The following is a 9,379-nucleotide window of genomic DNA, read 5'->3' as shown; positions in this document are numbered from 1 at the left end:
CTGGACAAACAAAAACACACACGCTGGACACAGACATACACACGCTGGACACACACACACACTGGACACACACACACACACACTGGACACACACACACTGGACACACACAAAAACACACACACACACACACTGGACACACACACAAAAACACACACACACACACACTGGACAAACACACAAACACACACACACACACACACACACTGGACAAACACACACAATGGACTCACAAAAACACACACACACAATGGACAAACACAAACACACACACACACACACACACACGAACACACACACACACACACACACTGGACACACACACACTGAACACACACACACATTGGACAAACACACACACACTGGACAAAAACAAACAGCCACACTGGACAAACAACACACACACACACACACACACACACACACACACACACACACACACTGGACAAACAAAAACACACACACACACACACACACACAAACACTGGACACACACACACACTGGACACACTGGACACACACACTGGACACACACACACACACACACACAAACACTGGACAAACAAACACACACACACACTGGACAAACACAAACACACACACTGGACACACTGGACACACACATTGGACACACACATTGGACACACACACTGGACAAACACACACACACACACTGGACACACTGGACACACACATTGGACACACACACACACACATGCGCGTCTTCCTATAGTTGTGAGGACCTTGACCCAGGACCTCTTACGATAACACTGTTAAAATACCAATAATAATAATGATAATTTGTTGTCTTTTATGTTGAACAACAAATTGTACAATTATATACAATTATATATATATAATTACACTGGACAAACAAACACACACAAAAACAGAGTGGACACACACACACACACAGGACACACACACTGGACAAACACACACTGAATGGACAAACACACACACACACACACACATACAGGACACACACTGGACACACACATTGGACACACACACACACACACACACACATGTAATTGTGAGGATGGATCCTCTGTTTATCATCTTGTTTTATACTGTTTTAGATGGATCCTCTGTTTATCATCTTGTTTTATACTGTTTTAGATGGATCCTCTGTTTATCATCTTGTTTTATATTGTTTTAGATGGATCCTCTGTTTATCATCTTGTTTTATACTGTTTTAGATGGATCCTCTGTTTATCATCTTGTTTTATACTGTTTTAGATGGATCCTCTGTTTATCATCTTGTTTTATACTGTTTTAGATGTATCCTCTGTTTATCATCTTGTTTTATACTGTTTTAGATGGATCCTCTGTTTATCATCTTGTTTTATACTGTTTTAGATGGATCCTCTGTTTATCATCTTGTTTTATACTGTTTTAGATGGATCCTCTGTTTATCATCTTGTTTTATACTGTTTTAGATGGATCCTCTGTTTATCATCTTCATCTGTTTTAGATGGATTTTATCATCTTGTTTTAGATGGATCCTCTGTTTATCATCTTGTTTTATACTGTTTTAGATGGATCCTCTGTTTATCATCTTGTTTTATACTGTTTTAGATGGATCCTCTGTTTATCATCTTGTTTTATACTGTTTTAGATGGATCCTCTGTTTATCATCTTGTTTTATACTGTTTTAGATGGATCCTCTGTTTATCATCTTGTTTTATACTGTTTTAGATGGATCCTCTGTTTAAACATTTAAACTCTTACAATAACACCGTTTTAAGATAACAATGTGATCATTTGTTGTATGTTTTTATGTTGAATAACAAATTGTACAATTATATATATATGCTCTATAGTTGTACTTGTATACAAGGATATATTGTACTTTTCATAATAAAACATAATTGAATCTAGAAAAAGCCTGTTCATTGTGAAAACAGTTTGGTTATCGATTCTTCATTGCCTCTGACAGTCGCAGGTTGATGTTTGTCATGAATCTTGACCTGAAGGCAGGTTGACGTTTGTCATGAATCTTGACCTGGAGGCAGGTTGATGTTTGTCATGAATCTTGACCTGGAGGCAGGTTGATGTTTGTCATGAATCTTGACCTGGAGGCAGGTTGACGTTTGTCATGAATCTGACCTGGAGGCAGGTTGATGTTTGTCATGAATCTTGACCTGGAGGCAGGTTGATGTTTGTCATGAATCTTGACCTGGAGGCAGGTTGACGTTTGTCATGAATCTTGACCTGGAGGCAGGTTGACGTTTGTCATGAATCTTGACCTGGAGGCAGGTTGATGTTTGTCATGAATCTTGACCTGGAGGCAGGTTGATGTTTGTCATGAATCTTGACCTGGAGGCAGGTTGATGTTTGTCATGAATCTTGACCTGGAGGCAGGTTGATGTTTGTCATGAATCTTGACCTGGAGGCAGGTTGATGTTTGTCTTGAATCTTGACCCTCAGTCCCCAGGTGGGTAGATGGCAGGTTGTATAAAGAGAAGCTAGTGATGTGGGGGTTCTCTCATAACCCTCAGTCCCCAGGTGGGTAGATGGCAGGTTGAATAAAGAGAAGCTAGTGATGTGGGGGTTCTCTCATAACCCTCAGTTCCCAGGTGGGTAGATGGCAGGTTGAATAAAGAGAAGCTAGTGATGTGGGGGTTCTCTCATAACCCTCAGTCCCCAGGTGGGTAGATGGCAGGTTGAATAAAGAGAAGCTAGTGATGTGGGGTTCTCTCATAACCCTCAGTCCCCAGGTGGGTAGATGGCAGGTTGAATAAAGAGAAGCTAGTGATGTGGGGGTTCTCTCATAACCCTCAGTCCCCAGGTGGGTAGATGGCAGGTTGAATAAAGAGAAGCTAGTGATGTGGGGGTTCTCTCATAACCCTCAGTCCCCAGGTGGGTAGATGGCAGGTTGAATAAAGAGAAGCTAGTGATGTGGGGGTTCTCTCATAACCCTCAGTCCCCAGGTGGGTAGATGGCAGGTTGAATAAAGAGAAGCTAGTGATGTGGGGTTCTCTCATAACCCTCAGTCCCCAGGTGGGTAGATGGCAGGTTGAATAAAGAGAAGCTAGTGATGTGGGGGTTCTCTCATAACCCTCAGTTCCCAGGTGGGTAGATGGCAGGTTGAATAAAGAGAAGCTAGTGATGTGGGGTTCTCTCATAACCCTCAGTCCCCAGGTGGGTAGATGGCAGGTTGAATAAAGAGAAGCTAGTGATGTGGGGTTCTCTCATAACCCTCAGTCCCCAGGTGGGTAGATGGCAGGTTGAATAAAGAGAAGCTAGTGATGTGGGGTTCTCTCATAACCCTCAGTCCCCAGGTGGGTAGATGGCAGGTTGAATAAAGAGAAGCTAGTGATGTGGGGTTCTCTCATAACCCTCAGTCCCCAGGTGGGTAGATGGCAGGTTGAATAAAGAGAAGCTAGTGATGTGGGGTTCTCTCATAACCCTCAGTCCCCAGGTGGGTAGATGGCAGGTTGAATAAAGAGAGTGATGTGGGGGTTCTCTCATAACCCTCAGTCCCCAGGTGGGTAGATGCAGCAGGTTGAATAAAGAGAAGCTAGTGATGTGGGGTTCTCTCATAACCCTCAGTCCCCAGGTGGGTAGATGGCAGGTTGAATAAAGAGAAGCTAGTGATGTGGGGGTTCTCTCATAACCCTTAGTCCCCAGGTGGGTAGATGGCAGGTTGAATAAAGGATTTTTTTAATCAATAATGACTAATTATGTATATATTTCAATCAGGACTGACTAATCAGAATACTATTATGTTACTGTATATGTACTAATCAGAATACTATTATGTTACTGTATATGTATGCATTTTCTTTTAACCTTAGTACTGAATATAATGTGTAAATATAATCAAGAATTAGAGCAATGACTGTCTGTTCCTTGGTAGAAAAGAATGAACTTATAGCCAGACTGGCTAGAATGCTTATCTACACAGGCAGACCTTGGCTCGGATCATAAATGATCTAAGTGTTGAGAACCATACAGACATTGTACTGGAGCGGAGATGAGACGGGGTAGACGGGGTAGTACGAAAACTAATGACGTCATTTTCAGTTTATAATCTGTGGTAAACTGTATCGTGTTCAGTACTCTCGAGAATAAACGCTGTTGATTGGTTTTGAGACTGGTCTCTGTCCATTTCATGCAAATAAGAGTCTTACAAATTCTTAGGAATTGACAGTGTTTAATTTTAATTGGGTATTAAAACATATAGGAATTTAATTTCTGTAACAGGTGATAACTGTGTTTGTGGAGTAAAGTATGTGTATCTGTTGGTTTGAAATAAACTTTGAGTGAATATCAGTGAATATTGTTTTTTGAGACTGATTTATGTGATTAAAGAAAACTGTAGTATCCAATACGTGTACTTCACATGGATCTATTATGTTTTTAACCTTAATGGATGGGTGGTGACTGTTGAGAATGATAATGAATTCAGTGAATAGTTGGATATCATGAGGCCAGGCTCCTATAATGTCGTCTAGAAGTCTGTAATATAATGTAGGTTGATGTGGGCACTTGGCCAATGCCTCTCTCTCCCATTCAGCCATGTAAATGTTTGCATATTCCGGGGCAAATTTCTTGCCCATAGCTGTTCCCTCCACCTGTAAGTATTGCTTATCATTGAACATAAAGTCGTTGTGCGTGAGGCTGATTTCTAATAATTGTAGTATTTCATTCTCTGGTCTATTGCTATCTGGGTGTGCATGGAAAATATTTCTGACCGTCTGTACTCCTGTTGCTGTATTTATGTTAGTGTATAAGCTATTAATGTCTATAGTGGAGATATATGTTTGGGAGTGAACAACTATGGGTTTGATCTTCTCAAGAAAGTGATAAGTGTCTCTGAGGTAGCTGGGGTGTCTAGTGGAGAGAGGGTTGATATAATGATCAATATATTGGGCTCTGTTGTATGATTCACTATTACAGTCTGATACGATTGGCCTGCCAGGAGGAACTTCATAGGGAATAGTCCAGGTTTCTGGTTCTTTATGAATGTTACAAAGCAGGTAAAACAGTCTAGGTGGTGGAGTGTCTGGTCCAAATAGAAAGTCTCGTTGTTTTTTCGTGATGTGCCGTTTATCATAAAGTGTTTGTATGATTCTACGTAATTTAGTCTGGGTCTGTGGTTGTAGGCTGTTTCCTATTGGTACATAATACTTGGTGTTGGATAACTGTCTATTTGCCTCGTATGTGTATTGATGTTTATCTAGGACCACTGTTTCAGATCCCTTATCTGCCGGTTTCAATATTATGTGAGGGTTGTTTATAAGTTCTTTTATGGCTTGTCTTTCGATGCGGGTGATGTTGTCCTCTCTATCTGCCTGGGTGTGATAGTTGTGAAGGGTGTCTTGGTCGGTTCTGATTAGGTTCTTTACCCTCCTATCTATCTGGGACAGTTTGGGTTCCCAGATTGAAGGAAGGGTGAATGGTAAATGGTTGTCATTCGTCTGATAGTCAAAGTAGTCTAGAAGTTTAAGTCGTCTATGATATTTATATGTGTCCCTATGAAGTTCCTCCCAGTCAAATTTACCAGGGCGGGGAATGAAAGACAACCCCCTCTCCAAAAGTTGGGTCTGTGCTGTTGTGAGTTGAAAAGACTTGGATAAATTCATGATGTTTGATGAGAAGGGGTCAACTACCCCCTCTGCTGGGTAATCTAAGAAAGCAACTGGGGGAGGAAAGGGGGGAGAGAGTACAGGGGGTTGGGGGGGAAAAGAAGGGTGTGGTATGGCTAGGTGGATCCAAATTGTGGGTAGAGCCTATTCTAAATGTAGCTGCTCACACCAATTCTTAAAAATGAGGTCTGTTGTGGTTGTTGTCCAGTGTATCAGGTCTGTTGTTGTGTGGAATTCATCATGGGGTATCTCCAAGAGAAATGGGCCATGTGTGGTGATGTAACCGTTAATGACTGAGGTTTCGTTTTCGATCTGGTGAAAGGAGGTGTGAGTGGTTAATAATGGGGATGTAAATAATTGCATTAGGGAAAGTGACTCTTGCTTCCTTGTGCATTGATGCAATCTGTTTGATTGATGTTTTGTATGGGTCATTATCCATATTGTTTATGCCCACCGAGAGAACCACTATGCATGCTGGTGTCTAAATGAACCTCTGTTTTCTCCAGAACATTTGTGAAATGATCAAATCTTGCTCCAGGGTAACTGTCCACTTGTATGTTTGGGTTATGAAATGGAGGGATTCTATTAACATTTGAGTCTCCCAAGACTAGTATTGGTTTATTTCCCTTAAAATTCCAATCCGCCACCTTGCCTTTTGGTCTGTCTTTATGGAACGATGGTTTCTGAAGGGTTGCTGGGGTTGGGGGTTGATGCTGGGGCTGAGGCTGGGGTTGGGGGTTGATGCTGGGGCTGAGGCTGGGGCTGAGGTTGGAATTCAAACTGGGGTTAGTATGTTGAGGCGCCAGTTATACAGGGGTCTCGGACTGGCAGTGACATGGTGTCTTTTTGGGAGGGCTCAGATTGGTTGTTTTTGGGTTGTTGCCCATTGTTTTGTCCATTAATCGTCATTTGCCCCTGGAACTGCCCAGTCCTAGGCTCACCCCCTGATGTGGCGTCTCCTGTTGGTGAGAGCGATAGAGGTGAAATCCTTTCCAAGATTTTAACTGAAACATTGCTGTGTTTAGGGGTTTTAACCAGGGGATTGGGAGTGTTGCTATAACATTGAGGGTTTCTGGCTGCAGGCCCTATGGTGGAACTCAACTGGGGCCTGGATTAAATTAGAGGTGTTAGTGGTTATAAATTCAAGGTTGGAGCCTATGGTGGGCGATGGGGGACCAATGATACTTTGAATACTGTTCTCCTGGGTGGTCCCTGGGTTGTTTAATCTCTGTGGGTCATGGGGGGAAGTGGAGGTAGGGGTTCTCATAATCTCCTTTCCTTTTACTTTGGAAGAAAGTGGGTGCCATGTTGTTCTTAGAATAAGATGGGGAGGGAGTGGGGGCCATGTTAATGTTCTTAGAATGAGATGGGGAGGGAGTGGGGGCCATGTTGTTCTTAGAATGAGATGGGGAGGGAGTGGGGGCCATGTTGTTCTTAGAATGAGATGGGGAGGGATTGGGGGCCATGTTGTTCTTAGAATGAGCTGGGGAGGGAGTGGGGGCTATGTTGTTCTTAGAATGAGATGGGGAGGGAGTGGGTATAATGTTGTTCTTAGAATGAGATGGGGAGGGAGTGGGGGCCATGTTGTTCTTAGAATGAGATGGGGAGGGAGTGGGGGCTATGTTGTTCTTAGAATGAGATGGGAAGGGAGTGGGGGCCATGTTGTTCTTAGAATGAGATGGGGAGGGAGTGGGGGCCATGTTGTTCTTAGTATGAGATGGGGAGTTGGGGCAATATTGCTGACATCTCTCTGTGTCTGCGAAGGTGCAACAGGGGATGAGGGTGTTGAGTCACGGATCCCTATCTCAGTAGAAGATTGTGTCTGAGGAAGAGGAGGATACTGATTATTTAGCTTCTGGTTTAAAGAGCACTGTGCTGGGGTAGGGCGTGGCCCCAATGGTGATGATCGTTTTTGAGAAGCCTGAGGCTTAACTAGAGGAGAGAACTTGGGTAAAGGAGGGAAGTCCTCCAACGAGGATGAGAAAGGAACTGGTGCTGAAGTGGTGGGCAGAGAAATCAACTGTGGTGGGGCCTGGATTTGAGCTGAGGCTGTATGCCAGGGGTTCTGTTGTTGTTCCAGTGGACCGGGAGCCAATGTGGTTATTGGCTGGGGGGAGGCTGAGGGGAAGGGGAGCTCTGTAGTGGGGTAAGAAAGGGAGTTGTCTGTTGTGAATTTCTAAGGAATGGTTCAAAATTGTTTCCACTGTAGTGATGGTAGTGTGTGTCAGTTTGTGTGTTTATCTCTTATGCGCCCAATCCACAGCTTTTGGGTTGGGGTTGGGGTTGGGTTAGGGTTAGGGTTGGGGTTGGGTTGGGGTTGGGTTGGGTTAGGGTTGGGTTAGGGTTGGGTTGGGTTAGGGTTGGGTTGGGGTTGGGTTGGGTTAGGGTTGGGTTAGGGTTGGGTTGGGTTGGGGTGAAGCCAGCATGGTGATGGACATGAGTATAAGGTTTGAAGACATATAATTCATTCTGTATTGATGTGTTTTAACCAGACTTCTAGTCCCGTAAACAGAGAGAACAGGGTTATGGTTGGGTTAGGGTTGGGTTGAAGCCAGTATTGATGTGTTTTAACCAGACTTCTAGTCCTGTAAACAGAGAGAACAACATACATGGACTTGTGTTTAACACGGTTTCATGTATTTTAATCATGTTCATTTGTAACTCTCTGTATGACAGATTCTCAGTAGGTTTCCATAGTCCATTAACCTAACAGCCTGGCAGGTCTACACACACACACACACACACACACACACACACACACACACACACACACACACAGAGAGAGAGAGAGAGAGAGAGAGAGAGAGAGATAGAGAGATAGAGAGATAGACAGAGAGACAGAGAGACAGAGAGACAGAGATTGGGTATTGTGGGAATCTTTAATCAGGATGGCTCATTCGGCAGGTCATAGTCTATGTTTGTGAGAGAGAGAGGAGTGTGGAGACTGTAGAGGGGTAGACGGAGAGAAAGAGAGAGGAGTGTGGAGACTCTAGAGGGGTAGACGGAGAGAAGAGAGAGAGAGGAGACCGGAGACATTATCACCACCTACCACTAGAGGGCGACTAATACACCGTTTTGTTAGTTTGTCATTTGTTCATGGTAAGAAAAGAAATTGGGAAGATTTGGAAGGATTCTGAATGGAGGAATGGTCTAAGATCACTCCCAATGTGTTCTCCAACTCATAACACCTTTTAGAAAAAGGCTCAGTGCCATTATCCACACAAGGTGAGGTATTGAAAGGCGTGTCAATTTTGACCCCGAACCTTTAGAGAGAAAAAAAAATATTACTTGTTAAACACAATCCCTTTCTCTGAGCCATATTGTATTAGTAGAAAATCATTTAATTTCACCATTTTGTTTGAGCATAAAATATAGGTTTGCGTCTTGGAATGATTTATTTTATAACATCATTTTTACAAATCTTTATCAGGGTGTCAATAATTTGGGACCCCGTTGTATCCTTCACAGTTAGAGATATGTTGAACCTGGATCATCATAATGATTCTACATGTTATAGTATGAACCTGGATCATCAATGATTCTACATGTTATTATGAACCTGGATCACATAATGATTATAGTATGAACCTGGATCATCATAATGATTCTACATGTTATAGTATGAACCTGGATCATCATAATGATTCTACATGTTATAGTATGAACCTGGATCATCATAATGATTCTACATGTTATAGTATGAACCTTCATCATAATGATTCTACATGTTATAGTATGAACCTGGATCATCATAATGATTCTACATGTTATAATATGAACCTGG

This window comes from Oncorhynchus nerka, unplaced genomic scaffold (assembly GCF_034236695.1).
Source record: "Oncorhynchus nerka isolate Pitt River unplaced genomic scaffold, Oner_Uvic_2.0 unplaced_scaffold_761, whole genome shotgun sequence".
NCBI lineage: Eukaryota > Metazoa > Chordata > Actinopteri > Salmoniformes > Salmonidae > Oncorhynchus > Oncorhynchus nerka.
The sequence above is the reverse complement of the archived record's forward strand: the minus strand, read 5'-3'. Positions refer to the sequence as shown.